The 21,660-nt window shown below is 40.4% G+C and overlaps 1 protein-coding gene and 1 long non-coding RNA gene across 2 annotated transcripts in view; one reads left to right on the top strand and one right to left on the bottom strand.

The window, feature by feature from the left end:
* The window catches only part of LOC123766593 (ankyrin repeat domain-containing protein 61), an 86,188-nt gene extending 66,709 nt beyond the window's left edge, over window positions 1–19,479 (bottom strand). The window contains exon 1 of the mRNA XM_069308165.1: window positions 19,268–19,479. The gene's annotated coding sequence lies outside the window, so the exon portion shown is untranslated. The remainder of the gene's footprint in view (window positions 1–19,267) is intronic.
* The window catches only part of LOC138354202 (uncharacterized), a 499,672-nt gene that overhangs the window by 94,405 nt on the left and 383,607 nt on the right, over window positions 1–21,660 (top strand). The window lies entirely within an intron of this gene.

Raw genomic sequence — 21,660 nt, 5'->3', positions numbered from 1 at the left:
AAAATCACTAATCTCTGAAAGTTCTTCACCGATTGCTTTAAAATTTTCACACAATGTTCCATTCGCATCCGAGCGGGTTATTACATACATACTATATCGATATCACGTCTGTGACGGGAAAAACAGGCTTTTTTGAAAAACTGTTTTTCACGTGAGGAAAATCTTCGAAACCTCTTTACCGATTGCTTTGAAATTTTGACACAACATTGCATTAGAATAGGCGAGAGTTTTTATATACCTAATATATATACATGCTTCACCTGTGACAGGCAAAAACATGCTTTTTTTTTTTAAAACAGTGCCATCTCTTGGACGTAAGAGCAACATTCACTTTAATCTCCGCAAGTTCTTCACCGATTGCTTTGAAATTTTGACACAACGTTCCATTCGAATACGTGCATGTTTTTATATACATACTATTTAGATGCCACACCGGTGACCAGAAAAAACATTTTTTTTTTAAACAGTGCCATCTGTTCCATGTAAGACCAACACAAGCTATACAAAATATGTTACGATTCCATTTCAATGTTTTCGATTGCATTGATTAATTGAATTTTCATAGATTTGTATTTATTTTAATTTTGATATAATTATTTTGTGTGACATTGCGTTGGAATTGAGTTATGTTGTTTACCATACCGTTCATTTCGTGGGTATAGTTAATTGTTTCTTTTTCCATAGTTTTCTTTTTGTTTTTTAATTGTTCTTATTCTTTTTCAGTGCAATTAGGGGTAAAATTGAGCTGTGTCGATTGATCTGCGTTTGAATTATTGAAATATTTCGTTAGTATTTTTTGTTTTTGTTTTGAAAACATGAAAATGGACAACACGTTTATTTCACAGCTGCAAATGTGCAACAAACAGCTATGAATCCACTGGCTACAACGTTAACTGCTTTCTTCACGTTATGTCAAAATGACGTGTTTGTGAAAACAATGCTGTATTCGGAAGTACCTACGTATTACTATTATTACGTATAAAATCATTTGAACGACGCAAACGAGGAGAGCGAGTCGACGGACAACTTGGCATATTCAAATAAACTACAATTGGCAGACTGTACACCGTGCATCCTAATCAGGATGAATGCTTCTTTCTTTGCATACTGTTGGTAAATGTGCCTGGTCCAACGTCTTTCCAGTCATTGAGATTTGTCAACGGCGTAACACATGCCACTTCCTGTAGTGCATGTCAAGCTCTGTATTTATTGGAGAACGATCGGCACTTGGATGTATTCATTAATGACGCGTCCAACACGTCACATTCAAAACAAATTCGTGCATTGTTTGCAATCATATTGACCACCGGCTCTCCGTTATCTCCAACAGAGTTATGGGATAATTATAAATCGCACATGGCTGAAGATATTATCCGTCGAATACGCAAAAAAAAAAAAAAATATGAACAAGGATTTTACAGCAAAAAACTTCAACGAAGCATTTATAATGATTGAAGACTTGTGCTTAGAAATCGCGAACAAAGTTCTCAATCAATTGGAAATGCCATCATCGAATCAATCTGCTGCTGCTTCGTACGACGTAGAATTCCGTCATGAACAAAATTACAACACTGGTGATCTGTTGTCTTATGTTTAATCAAATATTCCTAGGCTAACGCTTGAGCGAAAAGGCATTAACAATCAAATAATTCAAACTGTTAATACCGGGCTTGGAGAAATCTTCTTAGATGCACCAGGAGAAACTGGTTAAACCTTCCTAATTAGATTGATTCTGGCAGCATTTCGATCCCAAAATGATATAACCATTGCTTTGGCGTCGTCCGGAATTGCTGCGACATTGCTACGAGTTGGAAGAACTGTTACTTCGACTTTGAAATCGCTATTGACCATGCTATTCAGTGAAACGCCCACAAACAACGTTTCCAATCCATCCGACATGGGGAAAGTATTGCAGAAATGCCAACTTATTGTTTGAGATGAATGCACAATGCCCCCTCAAAAAATCGTTCGAGGCTCTTAATCGATCATTGCAAGATTTGCGTGGAAACATCAGACCATTTGGGAACGCATCAATATTGCTTGCAGGAGATTTCAGGCAAACATTACCTGTAATTCCTCGATCGACACCGGCGGACGAAATAAATGCTTGCCTGAAATATTCTACTTAGTGGCGCCACGTAAGGACATTTAAATTAACTACATATATGCGTGTAGTTATGTAGCTGTAGATTGAAAAAGTATTTCCTAATATGGAAACCAATTATGAGAATCACGATTGGCTGAGTGAGCGAGCTATTCTTGTGGCCAAGAACTAAACGTCTACGACCTTAACAATATTATTCAGTCTAACATTCAAAGCGAGGCAGTCACACACAAGTCCGTCGACACTGTTGAGGAAACAGATGAAGAGGTTAATTATCCAACAGAATTTTTTAATTCACTCGATCTGCCAGGGATACCATCACACGTACGGCAATTGAAAATTGGCTTGCCAATTATCATGTTGCGAAATATCAACCAGCCAAAACTTTGCAACGCCACGCGCCTTGCAGCAAAAAAATTAATCAGCAACATCGTAGAAGCAACAATCTGACAGGACTTTTCAAAGGAGAAGATGTCCTCATTCCTCGCATTCCTATGATTCCAACAGATATGTCATTTCAATTTAAGAGATTGTAATTTACAATTCGATTGTCGTTTGCAATCACCATCAACAAAGCTCATGGCTAATCTTTAGAATTGTGCAGTTTATATCTAGACACGTATTGTATCTCACATGGACAATTATAAGTTGAGTGTTAAAGACGAGGCAAACCAGACAATCTCTATATCTCCACAGATAATGGAACAACATGAAATATTGTATACCCACATGCACTGTGAAATTAAACATATTAGAAACGTGTGCTTTCTCTATTCTTTCGTTGCCATTTAACCTGACTGAGGCACAGCAACGCGTGGCGGGTTCTGCTAGTGTATATATATACATACATATATATATATATATATATATATATATATATATATATATATATATATATATATATATATATATATATATATATATATGTCGTACTTAGTAGCCAGAACACACTTCTCGGCCTACTATGCAAGGCCCGATTTGCTTAATAGGCCAAGTGATTTTCTTTATTTTCAATAAATTCTTTCCAATTAGTCTATTTGAATTATTATTATTATATTATATTAAGATCATAAATTATTGACATAATTGTGTTAGTTTAGGTTAGGTTAAGATAGGTTAGGTTAGGTTAGGTAGGGTTGGTTAGGTTCGGTCATATATCTACGTTAGTTTTAACTCAAATTTAAACAAATTAACTCATACATAATGAAATGGAAAGCTTTATCATTTAATGAGAAAAAAATATGGAAAAAATTATAAATTAAGGAAAACTTGGCTTAATAGGCAAATCATGCCTTGCATAGTAGGAAGAGTACGACGTTCTGGCTACTAGGTACAACATATATATATATATATATATATATATATATATATATATATATATATATATATATATATATATATATATATATATATATATATATATATATATATATATATATATATTATATATATATATATATATATATATATATATATATATATATATTATATATATATATATATATATATATATATATATATATATATATATATATATATATATATATATATATATATATATATATATGTCGTACTTAGTAGCCAGAACGCACTTCTCAGCCAACTATGCAAGGCCCGATTTGCCTAATAAGCCAAGTTTTCATGAATTAATATATTTTCTCTAATTTTTTTCTTATGAAATGATAAAGCTACCCATTTCATTATGTATGAGGTAATTTTTTTTTATTGGAGTTAAAATTAACGTAGATATATGACCGAACCTAACCAACCCTACCTAACCTAATCTAACCTATCTTTATAGGTTAGGTTAGGTTAGGTAGCCAAAAAAGTTAGGTTAGGTTAGGTTAGGTAGGTTAGGTAGTCGAAAAACAATTAATTCATGAAAACTTGGCTTATTAGGCAAATCGGGCCTTGCATAGTAGGCTGAGAACTGCGTTATGGCTACTAGGTACGACATATATATATATATATATATATATATATATATATATATATATATATATATATATATATATATATATATATATATATATATATATATATATATATATATATATATATATATATATATATATATATATATATATGCGAACAAGCCTGAATGGTCCCCAGGACAATATGCAACTGAAAACTCACACCCCAGAAGTGACTCGAACCCATACTCCCAGGAGCAACGCAACTGGTATGTACAAGACGCCTTAATCCAATTGACCATCACGACCGGACATAATGAGGTGATAGCCGAGGCTATTTGAACCACCCCACCGCCGGCACTCGGATAGTAATCTTGGGCATAGCATTTTACCAAATCACCTCATTCTTTGGGGCACACGTGAGGAACACAAATGCGAACAAGCCTGAATGGTCCCCAGGACAATATGCAACTGAAAACTCACACCCCAGAAGTGACTCGAACCCATACTCCCAGGAGCAACGCAACTGGTATGTACAAGACGCCTTAATCCACTTGACCATCACGACCGGACATAATGAGGTGATAGCCGAGGCTATTTGAACCACCCCACCGCCGGCACTCGGATAGTAATCTTGGGCATAGCATAGTCTTGTACATACCAGTTGCGTTGCTCCTGGGAGTATGGGTTCGAGTCACTTCTGGGGTGTGAGTTTTCAGTTATATATATATATATATATATATATATATATATATATATATATATATATATATATATATATATATATATATGTCGTACCTAGTAGCCAGAACTCACTTCTCAGCCTACTATTCAAGGCCCGATTTGCCTAATAAGCCAAGTTTTCCTGAATTAATATATTTACTATAATTTTTTTCTTATGAAATGATAAAGCAACCCTTTTCTCTATGTATGAGGTCAATTTTTTTTTATTGGAGTTAAAATTAACGTAGATATATGACCGAACCTAACCAACCCTACCTAACCTAACCTAACCTATATTTATAGGTAAGGTTAGGTTAGGTAGCCAAAAAAAGCTAGGTTAGGTTAGGTTAGGTAGACGAAAAAACATTAATTCATGAAAACTTGGCTTATTAGGCAAATCGGGCCTTGAATAGTAGGCTGAGAAGTGCGTTCTGGCTATTAGGTACGACATATATATATATATATATATATATATATATATATATATATATATATATATATATATATATATATATGTCGTACCTAGTAGCCAGAACGCACTTCTCAGCCTACTATGCAAGGCCCGATTTGCCGAATAAGTCAAGTTTTAATGAATTAATTGGTTTTCGACTACCTAACCTACCTAACCTAACCTAACCTAACTTTTTCGGCTACCTATCCTAACCTAACCTATAAAGACAGGTTAAGTTAGGTTAGGTAGGGTTGGTTAGGTTCGGTCATATATCTACGTTAATTTTATTTCCAATAAAATAAATATTGGCCTCATACATAAAGAAATGGGTAGCTTTATCATTTCATAAGAAAAAAATTAGAGAAAATATATTAATTCAGGAAAACTTGGCTTCTTACGCAAATCAGGCCTTGAATAGTAGGCTGAGAAGTGCGTTCTGGCTACTAGGTACGACATATATATATATATTTGAAGTATGGTGCAGCGGATACAGTGTGTACCTGCCACTCTGTGGGCCAGGGTTCGAGTCTCCTTCTGGGTTGAGTGTTAAAAAGTTATAAACTTCAGCTTGCGAGTTATATAGGCAGGTCTGTGCATTGAGCATTTACACCGAGTTTTCCCACATAACAGGGCTTGAATAAAGAACACCAGAGGTCCTTCATCATCTCATTGCCTGGGAGAGAATGGAATTCTGTGGGTTAAATACCCCGGAATTCCTACCTCTCTTAATGGCTCTGAAGTATGGTGCAGCGGATACAGTGTGTACCTGCCAGTGTGTACCTATATATATATATGAATGAAAACTCACACCCTAGAAGTGACTCGAACCCATACTCCCAGGAGCAACGCAACTGGTAACTACAGGGCGCCTTAATCTGCTTGACCACCACGGCCGGACAAAAGGAAGTGATAGCCATAGCTATTTGAGCCACTTCCCCGCCGGCAACTCGGATGGTAATCTTGGGCATAGCATTTTATCAAATCACCTTATTCTTTGGGCCACACGTGAGAAACACAAATGCGAACAAGCCTGAATGGTCCCCAGAACTATATGCGAATGAAAACTCACACCCCAGAATGCACACCTCACGTGTGCCCCAAAGAATGAGGTGATTTAGTAAAATGCAATGCTCAAGATTAACATCCGAGTTGCCGGCGGGGAAGTGGCTCAAATAGCTTCGGCTATCACTTCCTTTTGTCCGGCCGTGATGGTCAAGCGGATTAAGGCTCCCTGTAGTTACCAGTTGCGTTGCTCCTGGGAGTATGGGTTCGAGTCACTTCTGGGGTGTGAGTTTTCATGGTCGAGTGCGGGCACGGTCGCTTATGTGGACCGTGCCCTCAGCCACAGCTCAGAATGGAAGCAAGTCGACGAAGAACTCTGTAGGGTAAGGCAGGTCCTAGTCAACAACGGCTTCTCCAATGGTTTCGTCGAAGACATCATAAGAAGGAAAGTGAAACGCCATGCAACCTCTGAAGAGACAACTAACACAACACCTATACCCCCTATTAGACTATTTTTCAGGAACTTCTTTTCCACAGCCCATAAAACGGAGGAAAGGGTCCTGAAAGATATTGTCAGTAGAAACGTTATCCCTACAGACAAAAACCAGAAGATACAACTGACAATTTACTATAAAACCAAAAAAACGGCCAGCCTACTCATGAGAAACTCTCCAGACACAGAGCAGAACGTTTTAAAAGAGACCAACGTCGTCTATGCCTTCAAATGCCCTCTTGGGGATTGAGAGCCTCAAAAAACTCAGTATATAGCTAAGACAACAACATCTCTTTCCAGGCGTTTAACGATGCAAAAGCATCAGGGCTCCATTAAGGAACATATAGCCTCTTCCCACAACCAAACCATCACCAGAGAAATCTTAGCAAACAACACAGAAATCATCGATAGATACAGCGATAGCAGGCGGCTCGACGTCTGCGAGGCACTACACATCAAGAAGTCAACACCAGCAATCAACAGCCAATTAATGCACAACTATATTCTACCCACTTCAAGACTCCGCTCCAATATAGAAGCATCAAGAAATATGGGCCAATAAAAATAGGCCTTCTGCAGTTACCTACTTTTAATACCTGTTTGTATTTCATTATTTCGTGTTCTGTCTTGTGTTAAAAGTTTATTTTCACCTCATCCAAAACTATTGTAACATATCACTTCACCCAAATGTAGGTATAAAAACTCGATAGATGTTTAAGCTCTATTTAGTTAAAGTTGTGTGTGTTTGTGTAGACTAAAGTCTTTGAAAATGTAATAAGTTTTACGAAACGCGCTCAAGTGTCGCGTCAGACTAAAAATAAAAATGAATTTTGGAGATTTGATCTTTGAATTACCATCAACAGTGAAAAGAAACGTAAGAAAGATCGAGAAAATTCGTGTTATAATTATTAATCTTACTTTTTCGGTCATATTTAATAATATATGTCTACAGGAAAGACTGCTACCAAAATATACTAATATTATGTATATATGTATATATATATATATATATATATATATATATATATATATATATATATATATATATATATATATATATATATATATATATATATATATATATATATATATATATATATATATATATATAATATTATATATATATATATATATATATATATATATATATATATATATATATATATATATATATAAAGTATATATAATATACTAGTATATATAATAAAAAATATATATAAAAATAATATATATATATATATATATATATATATATATATATATATATATATATTTATATATAAATATATATAAATATATATATATATATATATATATATATATATATATATATATATATATATATATATATATATATATATATATATATATATATTTATATATAAATATATATAAATATATATATATATATATATATATATATATATATATATATATAATATATATATATATATATATATATATATATATATATATATATATATATATATATATATATATATATATATATATATATATATATATATATTTATATATATAACTGAAAACTCACACCCCAGAAATGACTCGAACCCATACTGCCAGGAGCAATGCATCTGGTGTGTATAAGACACCTTAATCCACTCGACCATCACGACCGGTCATAAGGAGCTGATAGCCGAAGCTATTTGAACCCCCCCCCCCTCATCCCCTCATTCTTTGGGGCACATGTGGTAAATGAGGCGTGCATTTGATCTACTGACCCAAAGAATGAGGTGATTTGATAAAATACTGTGCTCAAGATTACCATCCGAGTGCCGGCGGTGGTTCAAATAGCTTCGGCTATCACCTCCTTATGACCGGTGGTGATGGTTGAGTGGATTAAGGTGTCTTATACACACCAGTTGCGTTCCTTCTGGCAGTATGGGTTCGAGTCACTTCTGGGGTGTGAGTTTTCAGTTGCATATAGTCCTGGGGACCATTCAGGCTTGTTTGCATTTGTGTTCCTCACGTGTGCCCCAAAGAATGAGGTGATTTGATCAAATACTATGCCCAAGATTACCATCCGAGTGCCGCCGGGGGGGGGGGTTCAAATAGCTTCAGCTATCACCTCCTTATGACCGGTCGTGATGGTTGAGTGGATTAAGGTGTCCTATACACACCAGTTGCGTTTTTCCTTGCAGTATGGGTTCGAGTCACTTCTGGGGTATGAGTTTTCAGTTGCATATAGTCCTGGGGACCATTCAGGCTTGTTCATATATATATATATATATATATATATATATATATATATATATATATATATATATATATATATATAACTGAAAACTCACACCCCAGAAGTGACTCGAACCCATACTCCCAGAAGCAACGCATCTGGTATGTACAAGACGCCTTAATCCACTTGACCATCACGACCGGACATAATGAGGTGATAGCCGAGGCTATTTGAACCACCCCACCGCCGGCACTCGGATAGTTATCTTGGGCATAGCATTTTACCAAATCACCTCATTCTTTGGGGCAACACGTGAGGAACACAAATGCGAACAAGCCTGAATGGTCCCCAGGACATATGCAACTGAAAACTCACACCCCAGAAGTGACTCGAACCCATACTCCCAGAAGCAACGCATCTGGTATGTACAAGACGCCTTAATCCACTTGACCATCACGACCGGACATAATGAGGTGATAGCCGAGGCTATTTGAACCACCCCACCGCCGGCACTCGGATAGTTATCTTGGGCATAGCATTTTACCAAATCACCTCATTCTTTGGGGCAACACGTGAGGAACACAAATGCGAACAAGCCTGAATGGTCCCCAGGACATATGCAACTGAAAACTCACACCCCAGAAGTGACTCGAACCCATACTCCCAGAAGCAACGCATCTGGTATGTACAAGACGCCTTAATCCACTTGACCATCACGACCGGACATAATGAGGTGATAGCCGAGGCTATTTGAACCACCCCACCGCCGGCACTCGGATAGTTATCTTGGGCATAGCATTTTACCAAATCACCTCATTCTTTGGGGCAACACGTGAGGAACACAAATGCGAACAAGCCTGAATGGTCCCCAGGACATATGCAACTGAAAACTCACACCCCAGAAGTGACTCGAACCCATACTCCCAGAAGCAACGCATCTGGTATGTACAAGACGCCTTAATCCACTTGACCATCACGACCGGACATAATGAGGTGATAGCCGAGGCTATTTGAACCACCCCACCGCCGGCACTCGGATAGTTATCTTGGGCATAGCATTTTACCAAATCACCTCATTCTTTGGGGCAACACGTGAGGAACACAAATGCGAACAAGCCTGAATGGTCCCCAGGACATATGCAACTGAAAACTCACACCCCAGAAGTGACTCGAACCCATACTCCCAGAAGCAACGCATCTGGTATGTACAAGACGCCTTAATCCACTTGACCATCACGACCGGACATAATGAGGTGATAGCCGAGGCTATTTGAACCACCCCACCGCCGGCACTCGGATAGTTATCTTGGGCATAGCATTTTACCAAATCACCTCATTCTTTGGGGCAACACGTGAGGAACACAAATGCGAACAAGCCTGAATGGTCCCCAGGACATATGCAACTGAAAACTCACACCCCAGAAGTGACTCGAACCCATACTCCCAGAAGCAACGCATCTGGTATGTACAAGACGCCTTAATCCACTTGACCATCACGACCGGACATAATGAGGTGATAGCCGAGGCTATTTGAACCACCCCACCGCCGGCACTCGGATAGTTATCTTGGGCATAGCATTTTACCAAATCACCTCATTCTTTGGGGCAACACGTGAGGAACACAAATGCGAACAAGCCTGAATGGTCCCCAGGACATATGCAACTGAAAACTCACACCCCAGAAGTGACTCGAACCCATACTCCCAGAAGCAACGCATCTGGTATGTACAAGACGCCTTAATCCACTTGACCATCACGACCGGACATAATGAGGTGATAGCCGAGGCTATTTGAACCACCCCACCGCCGGCACTCGGATAGTTATCTTGGGCATAGCATTTTACCAAATCACCTCATTCTTTGGGGCAACACGTGAGGAACACAAATGCGAACAAGCCTGAATGGTCCCCAGGACATATGCAACTGAAAACTCACACCCCAGAAGTGACTCGAACCCATACTCCCAGAAGCAACGCATCTGGTATGTACAAGACGCCTTAATCCACTTGACCATCACGACCGGACATAATGAGGTGATAGCCGAGGCTATTTGAACCACCCCACCGCCGGCACTCGGATAGTTATCTTGGGCATAGCATTTTACCAAATCACCTCATTCTTTGGGGCAACACGTGAGGAACACAAATGCGAACAAGCCTGAATGGTCCCCAGGACATATGCAACTGAAAACTCACACCCCAGAAGTGACTCGAACCCATACTCCCAGAAGCAACGCATCTGGTATGTACAAGACGCCTTAATCCACTTGACCATCACGACCGGACATAATGAGGTGATAGCCGAGGCTATTTGAACCACCCCACCGCCGGCACTCGGATAGTTATCTTGGGCATAGCATTTTACCAAATCACCTCATTCTTTGGGGCAACACGTGAGGAACACAAATGCGAACAAGCCTGAATGGTCCCCAGGACATATGCAACTGAAAACTCACACCCCAGAAGTGACTCGAACCCATACTCCCAGAAGCAACGCATCTGGTATGTACAAGACGCCTTAATCCACTTGACCATCACGACCGGACATAATGAGGTGATAGCCGAGGCTATTTGAACCACCCCACCGCCGGCACTCGGATAGTTATCTTGGGCATAGCATTTTACCAAATCACCTCATTCTTTGGGGCAACACGTGAGGAACACAAATGCGAACAAGCCTGAATGGTCCCCAGGACATATGCAACTGAAAACTCACACCCCAGAAGTGACTCGAACCCATACTCCCAGAAGCAACGCATCTGGTATGTACAAGACGCCTTAATCCACTTGACCATCACGACCGGACATAATGAGGTGATAGCCGAGGCTATTTGAACCACCCCACCGCCGGCACTCGGATAGTTATCTTGGGCATAGCATTTTACCAAATCACCTCATTCTTTGGGGCAACACGTGAGGAACACAAATGCGAACAAGCCTGAATGGTCCCCAGGACATATGCAACTGAAAACTCACACCCCAGAAGTGACTCGAACCCATACTCCCAGAAGCAACGCATCTGGTATGTACAAGACGCCTTAATCCACTTGACCATCACGACCGGACATAATGAGGTGATAGCCGAGGCTATTTGAACCACCCCACCGCCGGCACTCGGATAGTTATCTTGGGCATAGCATTTTTACCAAATCACCTCATTCTTTGGGGCAACACGTGAGGAACACAAATGCGAACAAGCCTGAATGGTCCCCAGGACATATGCAACTGAAAACTCACACCCCAGAAGTGACTCGAACCCATACTCCCAGAAGCAACGCATCTGGTATGTACAAGACGCCTTAATCCACTTGACCATCACGACCGGACATAATGAGGTGATAGCCGAGGCTATTTGAACCACCCCACCGCCGGCACTCGGATAGTTATCTTGGGCATAGCATTTTACCAAATCACCTCATTCTTTGGGGCAACACGTGAGGAACACAAATGCGAACAAGCCTGAATGGTCCCCAGGACATATGCAACTGAAAACTCACACCCCAGAAGTGACTCGAACCCATACTCCCAGAAGCAACGCATCTGGTATGTACAAGACGCCTTAATCCACTTGACCATCACGACCGGACATAATGAGGTGATAGCCGAGGCTATTTGAACCACCCCACCGCCGGCACTCGGATAGTTATCTTGGGCATAGCATTTTACCAAATCACCTCATTCTTTGGGGCAACACGTGAGGAACACAAATGCGAACAAGCCTGAATGGTCCCCAGGACATATGCAACTGAAAACTCACACCCCAGAAGTGACTCGAACCCATACTCCCAGAAGCAACGCATCTGGTATGTACAAGACGCCTTAATCCACTTGACCATCACGACCGGACATAATGAGGTGATAGCCGAGGCTATTTGAACCACCCCACCGCCGGCACTCGGATAGTTATCTTGGGCATAGCATTTTACCAAATCACCTCATTCTTTGGGGCAACACGTGAGGAACACAAATGCGAACAAGCCTGAATGGTCCCCAGGACATATGCAACTGAAAACTCACACCCCAGAAGTGACTCGAACCCATACTCCCAGAAGCAACGCATCTGGTATGTACAAGACGCCTTAATCCACTTGACCATCACGACCGGACATAATGAGGTGATAGCCGAGGCTATTTGAACCACCCCACCGCCGGCACTCGGATAGTTATCTTGGGCATAGCATTTTACCAAATCACCTCATTCTTTGGGGCAACACGTGAGGAACACAAATGCGAACAAGCCTGAATGGTCCCCAGGACATATGCAACTGAAAACTCACACCCCAGAAGTGACTCGAACCCATACTCCCAGAAGCAACGCATCTGGTATGTACAAGACGCCTTAATCCACTTGACCATCACGACCGGACATAATGAGGTGATAGCCGAGGCTATTTGAACCACCCCACCGCCGGCACTCGGATAGTTATCTTGGGCATAGCATTTTACCAAATCACCTCATTCTTTGGGGCAACACGTGAGGAACACAAATGCGAACAAGCCTGAATGGTCCCCAGGACATATGCAACTGAAAACTCACACCCCAGAAGTGACTCGAACCCATACTCCCAGAAGCAACGCATCTGGTATGTACAAGACGCCTTAATCCACTTGACCATCACGACCGGACATAATGAGGTGATAGCCGAGGCTATTTGAACCACCCCACCGCCGGCACTCGGATAGTTATCTTGGGCATAGCATTTTACCAAATCACCTCATTCTTTGGGGCAACACGTGAGGAACACAAATGCGAAGTTTTCAGTTGCATATGTCCTGGGGACCATTCAGGCTTGTTCGCATTTGTGTTCCTCACGTGTTGCCCCAAAGAATGAGGTGATTTGGTAAAATGCTATGCCCAAGATAACTATCCGAGTGCCGGCGGTGGGGTGGTTCAAATAGCCTCGGCTATCACCTCATTATGTCCGGTCGTGATGGTCAAGTGGATTAAGGCGTCTTGTACATACCAGATGCGTTGCTTCTGGGAGTATGGGTTCGAGTCACTTCTGGGGTGTGAGTTTTCAGTTGCATATGTCCTGGGGACCATTCAGGCTTGTTCGCATTTGTGTTCCTCACGTGTTGCCCCAAAGAATGAGGTGATTTGGTAAAATGCTATGCCCAAGATAACTATCCGAGTGCCGGCGGTGGGGTGGTTCAAATAGCCTCGGCTATCACCTCATTATGTCCGGTCGTGATGGTCAAGTGGATTAAGGCGTCTTGTACATACCAGATGCGTTGCTTCTGGGAGTATGGGTTCGAGTCACTTCTGGGGTGTGAGTTTTCAGTTGCATATGTCCTGGGGACCATTCAGGCTTGTTCGCATTTGTGTTCCTCACGTGTTGCCCCAAAGAATGAGGTGATTTGGTAAAATGCTATGCCCAAGATAACTATCCGAGTGCCGGCGGTGGGGTGGTTCAAATAGCCTCGGCTATCACCTCATTATGTCCGGTCGTGATGGTCAAGTGGATTAAGGCGTCTTGTACATACCAGATGCGTTGCTTCTGGGAGTATGGGTTCGAGTCACTTCTGGGGTGTGAGTTTTCAGTTGCATATGTCCTGGGGACCATTCAGGCTTGTTCGCATTTGTGTTCCTCACGTGTTGCCCCAAAGAATGAGGTGATTTGGTAAAATGCTATGCCCAAGATAACTATCCGAGTGCCGGCGGTGGGGTGGTTCAAATAGCCTCGGCTATCACCTCATTATGTCCGGTCGTGATGGTCAAGTGGATTAAGGCGTCTTGTACATACCAGATGCGTTGCTTCTGGGAGTATGGGTTCGAGTCACTTCTGGGGTGTGAGTTTTCAGTTGCATATGTCCTGGGGACCATTCAGGCTTGTTCGCATTTGTGTTCCTCACGTGTTGCCCCAAAGAATGAGGTGATTTGGTAAAATGCTATGCCCAAGATAACTATCCGAGTGCCGGCGGTGGGGTGGTTCAAATAGCCTCGGCTATCACCTCATTATGTCCGGTCGTGATGGTCAAGTGGATTAAGGCGTCTTGTACATACCAGATGCGTTGCTTCTGGGAGTATGGGTTCGAGTCACTTCTGGGGTGTGAGTTTTCAGTTGCATATGTCCTGGGGACCATTCAGGCTTGTTCGCATTTGTGTTCCTCACGTGTTGCCCCAAAGAATGAGGTGATTTGGTAAAATGCTATGCCCAAGATAACTATCCGAGTGCCGGCGGTGGGGTGGTTCAAATAGCCTCGGCTATCACCTCATTATGTCCGGTCGTGATGGTCAAGTGGATTAAGGCGTCTTGTACATACCAGATGCGTTGCTTCTGGGAGTATGGGTTCGAGTCACTTCTGGGGTGTGAGTTTTCAGTTGCATATGTCCTGGGGACCATTCAGGCTTGTTCGCATTTGTGTTCCTCACGTGTTGCCCCAAAGAATGAGGTGATTTGGTAAAATGCTATGCCCAAGATAACTATCCGAGTGCCGGCGGTGGGGTGGTTCAAATAGCCTCGGCTATCACCTCATTATGTCCGGTCGTGATGGTCAAGTGGATTAAGGCGTCTTGTACATACCAGATGCGTTGCTTCTGGGAGTATGGGTTCGAGTCACTTCTGGGGTGTGAGTTTTCAGTTGCATATGTCCTGGGGACCATTCAGGCTTGTTCGCATTTGTGTTCCTCACGTGTTGCCCCAAAGAATGAGGTGATTTGGTAAAATGCTATGCCCAAGATAACTATCCGAGTGCCGGCGGTGGGGTGGTTCAAATAGCCTCGGCTATCACCTCATTATGTCCGGTCGTGATGGTCAAGTGGATTAAGGCGTCTTGTACATACCAGATGCGTTGCTTCTGGGAGTATGGGTTCGAGTCACTTCTGGGGTGTGAGTTTTCAGTTGCATATGTCCTGGGGACCATTCAGGCTTGTTCGCATTTGTGTTCCTCACGTGTTGCCCCAAAGAATGAGGTGATTTGGTAAAATGCTATGCCCAAGATAACTATCCGAGTGCCGGCGGTGGGGTGGTTCAAATAGCCTCGGCTATCACCTCATTATGTCCGGTCGTGATGGTCAAGTGGATTAAGGCGTCTTGTACATACCAGATGCGTTGCTTCTGGGAGTATGGGTTCGAGTCACTTCTGGGGTGTGAGTTTTCAGTTGCATATGTCCTGGGGACCATTCAGGCTTGTTCGCATTTGTGTTCCTCACGTGTTGCCCCAAAGAATGAGGTGATTTGGTAAAATGCTATGCCCAAGATAACTATCCGAGTGCCGGCGGTGGGGTGGTTCAAATAGCCTCGGCTATCACCTCATTATGTCCGGTCGTGATGGTCAAGTGGATTAAGGCGTCTTGTACATACCAGATGCGTTGCTTCTGGGAGTATGGGTTCGAGTCACTTCTGGGGTGTGAGTTTTCAGTTGCATATGTCCTGGGGACCATTCAGGCTTGTTCGCATTTGTGTTCCTCACGTGTTGCCCCAAAGAATGAGGTGATTTGGTAAAATGCTATGCCCAAGATAACTATCCGAGTGCCGGCGGTGGGGTGGTTCAAATAGCCTCGGTTATCACCTCATTATGTCCGGTCGTGATGGTCAAGTGGATTAAGGCGTCTTGTACATACCAGATGCGTTGCTTCTGGGAGTATGGGTTCGAGTCACTTCTGGGGTGTGAGTTTTCAGTTGCATATGTCCTGGGGACCATTCAGGCTTGTTCGCATTTGTGTTCCTCACGTGTTGCCCCAAAGAATGAGGTGATTTGGTAAAATGCTATGCCCAAGATAACTATCCGAGTGCCGGCGGTGGGGTGGTTCAAATAGCCTCGGCTATCACCTCATTATGTCCGGTCGTGATGGTCAAGTGGATTAAGGCGTCTTGTACATACCAGATGCGTTGCTTCTGGGAGTATGGGTTCGAGTCACTTCTGGGGTGTGAGTTTTCAGTTGCATATGTCCTGGGGACCATTCAGGCTTGTTCGCATTTGTGTTCCTCACGTGTTGCCCCAAAGAATGAGGTGATTTGGTAAAATGCTATGCCCAAGATAACTATCCGAGTGCCGGCGGTGGGGTGGTTCAAATAGCCTCGGCTATCACCTCATTATGTCCGGTCGTGATGGTCAAGTGGATTAAGGCGTCTTGTACATACCAGATGCGTTGCTTCTGGGAGTATGGGTTCGAGTCACTTCTGGGGTGTGAGTTTTCAGTTGCATATGTCCTGGGGACCATTCAGGCTTGTTCGCATTTGTGTTCCTCACGTGTTGCCCCAAAGAATGAGGTGATTTGGTAAAATGCTATGCCCAAGATAACTATCCGAGTGCCGGCGGTGGGGTGGTTCAAATAGCCTCGGCTATCACCTCATTATGTCCGGTCGTGATGGTCAAGTGGATTAAGGCGTCTTGTACATACCAGATGCGTTGCTTCTGGGAGTATGGGTTCGAGTCACTTCTGGGGTGTGAGTTTTCAGTTGCATATGTCCTGGGGACCATTCAGGCTTGTTCGCATTTGTGTTCCTCACGTGTTGCCCCAAAGAATGAGGTGATTTGGTAAAATGCTATGCCCAAGATAACTATCCGAGTGCCGGCGGTGGGGTGGTTCAAATAGCCTCGGCTATCACCTCATTATGTCCGGTCGTGATGGTCAAGTGGATTAAGGCGTCTTGTACATACCAGATGCGTTGCTTCTGGGAGTATGGGTTCGAGTCACTTCTGGGGTGTGAGTTTTCAGTTGCATATGTCCTGGGGACCATTCAGGCTTGTTCGCATTTGTGTTCCTCACGTGTTGCCCCAAAGAATGAGGTGATTTGGTAAAATGCTATGCCCAAGATAACTATCCGAGTGCCGGCGGTGGGGTGGTTCAAATAGCCTCGGCTATCACCTCATTATGTCCGGTCGTGATGGTCAAGTGGATTAAGGCGTCTTGTACATACCAGATGCGTTGCTTCTGGGAGTATGGGTTCGAGTCACTTCTGGGGTGTGAGTTTTCAGTTGCATATGTCCTGGGGACCATTCAGGCTTGTTCGCATATATATATATATATATGTGTGTGTGTATATCACGAAAATAAACACGTGATTAAAAATGTGACAATGTCAGACCACAGAGGAAAAATGAAACAGGAATTTCCTTAAGTACTTTCGTATATTAATACATCTTCAGAAGGAGTCTTCACTCCTTCTGGAGATGTATTAATATACGAAAGTACTTAAGGAAATTCCTGTTTCATTTTTCCTCCGTGGTCTGACATTGTCATATATATATATATATATATATATATATATATATATATATATATATATATATATATATATATATATATATATATATATATATATATATATATATATATATATATGTATATATATATATATATATATATATATATATATATATATATATATATATATATATATATATATATATATGTATATATATATATATATATATATATATATATATATATATATATATATATGTATATTTATATATATATATATATATATATATATATATATATATATATATATATATATATATATATATATATATATGTATATATATATTCGGACCCATTCAAGCTTGTTTGCATATAAATGTATGTATAGGCAGAACACGGCAAAACATAAAGTATTGTACACCAGAAAAGAAATATTGAAGATTGGTAAGCTGCATTTGATCTACTGACCCATAAGTGAGGTGCTTCACCTTATTCCTATTAATATATCATGCAGCTCAAATTCTTGTAGCGATTCCAAATCTGCCATTGATAATGCTGAAATGAGACTATGAATCACATTTCTTAGCATCAGGCAATAATAAAAGTGCAAAATTAATTTGAAACAGTTAATTTTGAACATCTTTATCAAGTGAAAAAAAATCAGGGATACTTAAAATTCTTGCTAGAATCATTGATTGAAAGATGCTTACCCTTACTCTAACATTTGTGCAATATTGGAAATTGAAACAGGGTCACAATCGAAACAAACCCGTCCTAATATTTAAAGCATTATAAAAGTGACTGATTAAAGCAGACTTAGTCAAATTTCGCTCAATTAAACCAATGCATCAGATGATGTTCTTTGTTGTGCTCCAATTTTTGACGTGATCGCAAAGGCTAACATACAAGATCAATGTGCTTGATTGTTGGGCATTCCCATTCAATATTTCCATGGCCTGCTCTATACTTAGCCCACGAAGTATGCTGTCATGAAAGTCTCAGAATCTCCAGATGGGTTGTCAGTGTGAAATATCAACTTTATCTGGAACACCACAGCTGCATCTGATGGTAAACCATCCATCATCCACAACATATAAATTTTAAATATACAAAAACATAATATATTATCGGAAATAAATTGGCAGTTTAGTTTTTCTTATCAAGCATACATTTTTTGGTTGACGTGAAAATTAGTGTGGTGTAGAATAAGAGTTAATTCTGAACATTTACAGACCTGGTGAGTTGCGATGGAAATATAGCTGAAGATGGAAAGAACCAGTCAGGAGCACAGCGGTTATACTTGAACGGACCAAGTCAGGACCACAGCGGTTGAACTTGAGCGGACCAAGTCAGGAGCACAGCGGTTGTACTTGAGAGGATCAAGTCAGGACCCCAGTGGTTGTACTTCAGCGGACCAAGTCAGGAGCACCATTGATGGGTCGCTTGAGCTCAGGTGGGGAATAAGGGTCTGAAGTTGTGACACGTGCACACTGCCTCAAACACTTGCCCTTATGATTCATCATGTGGCTTACGTCCACGTCCAGCTAGCACATGTGTGCAAAGTTCCCCAAATAATTTTGTCTCAAATATTTCTTACAGCACTCCAAAAACAAAGTCTAGAAAGCCTCTCTTACCCATACTGGGTATGGGTACGAGAGGTTCATACCCATATGAGTGGCTTCTAAAACGAGGAACTGGTATCTACAGGACGCCGTAATCCGCTTGACCATCACGACCGGACATAAGGAAGTGATAGCCGAAGCTATTTGAACCACTTCCCCGCCAGCACTCGGATGGTAATCTTGGGCATAGCATTTTATCAAATCACCTCATTCTTTGGGGCACACATGAGGAACACAAATGCGAACAAGCCTGAATAGTCCCCAGGACTATATGCGACTGAAAACTCACACCCAAGAAGTGACTCGAACCCATACTCCCAGGAGCAACGCAACTGGTATCTACAGGACGCATTAATCCGCTTGACCATCGCGACACACACACACACACATATATATATATATATATATATATATATATATATATATATATATATATATATATATATGTCGTACCTAGTAGCCAGAACGTTCTTCTGAGCCTACTATGCAAGGCCCGATTTGCCTAATAAGCCAAGTTTTCCTGAAATAATATATTTTCTCTATTTTTTTTTCTTATGAAATGATAAAGCTACCCATTTCATTATGTATGAGGTCAATTTTTTTTTATTGGAGTTAAAATTAACGTAGATATATGACCGAACCTAACCAACCCTACCTAACCTCACCTAACCTATCTTTATAGGTTAGGTTCGGTTTGGTAGCCGAAAAAGTTAGGTTAGGTTAGGTTAGGTAGGTTAGGTACTCGAAAAACAATTAATTCATGAAAACCTGGCTTATTAGGCAAATCGGGCCTTGCATAGTAGGCTCAGAAGTGCGTTCTGGCTACTAGGAACGACATATATTATATATATATATATATATATACATATATATATATATATATATATATATATATATATATACATATATATATATATTGATATATATATATATATATATATATATATATATATATATATATATATATATATATATATATATATATATATATATATATATATATATATATATATATATATATATATATATATATATATATATATATATATATATATATATAAACTCACACCCCAGAAGTGACTCGAACCCATACTGCCAGGAGCAACGCAACTGGTATTAGGCAAATCGGGCCTTGCATAGTAGGCTGAGAAGTGCGTTCTGGCTACTAGGTACGACATATATATATATATATATATATATATATATATATATATATATATATATATATATATATATATGTCGTACCTAATAGCCAGAACGCACTTCTCAGCCTACTATTCAAGGCCCGATTTGCCTAATAAGCCAAGTTTTCATGAATTAATGTTTTTTCGTCTACCTAACCTACCTAACCTAACCTAACCTAGCTTTTTTTGGCTACCTAACCTAACCTTACCTATAAATATAGGTTAGGTTAGGTTAGGTAGGGTTGGTTAGGTTCGGTCATATATCTACGTTAATTTTAACTCAAATAAAAAAAATTGACCTCATACATAGAGAAAAGGGTTGCTTTATCATTTCATAATAAAAAAATTATAGTAAATATATTAATTCAGGAAAACTTGGCTTATTAGGCAAATCGGGCCTTGAATAGTAGGCTGAGAAGTGAGTTCTGGCTACTAGGTACGACATATATATATATATATATATATATATATATATATATATATGTCGTACCTAGTAGCCAGAAGGCCCGATTTGCCTAATAAGCCAAGTTTTCATGAATTAATGTTTTTTCGTCTGCCTAACCTACCTAACCTAACGTAACCTAGCTTTTTTGGCTACCTAACCTAACCTTACCTATATATATAGGTTAGGTTAGGTTAGGTAGGGTTGGTTAGGTTCGGTCATATATCTACGTCAATTTTAACTCCAATAAAAAAAAAATGACCTCATACATAGTGAAAAGGGTAGCTTTATCATTTCATAAGAAAAAAATTATAGTAAATATATTAATTCAGGAAAACTTGGCTTATTAGGCAAATCGGGCCTTGAATAGTAGGCTGAG

This window comes from Procambarus clarkii, chromosome 62 (genome assembly GCF_040958095.1).
Source record: "Procambarus clarkii isolate CNS0578487 chromosome 62, FALCON_Pclarkii_2.0, whole genome shotgun sequence".
Lineage (NCBI taxonomy): Eukaryota > Metazoa > Arthropoda > Malacostraca > Decapoda > Cambaridae > Procambarus > Procambarus clarkii.
This window is presented reverse-complemented; position numbering and strand designations above follow the sequence as displayed.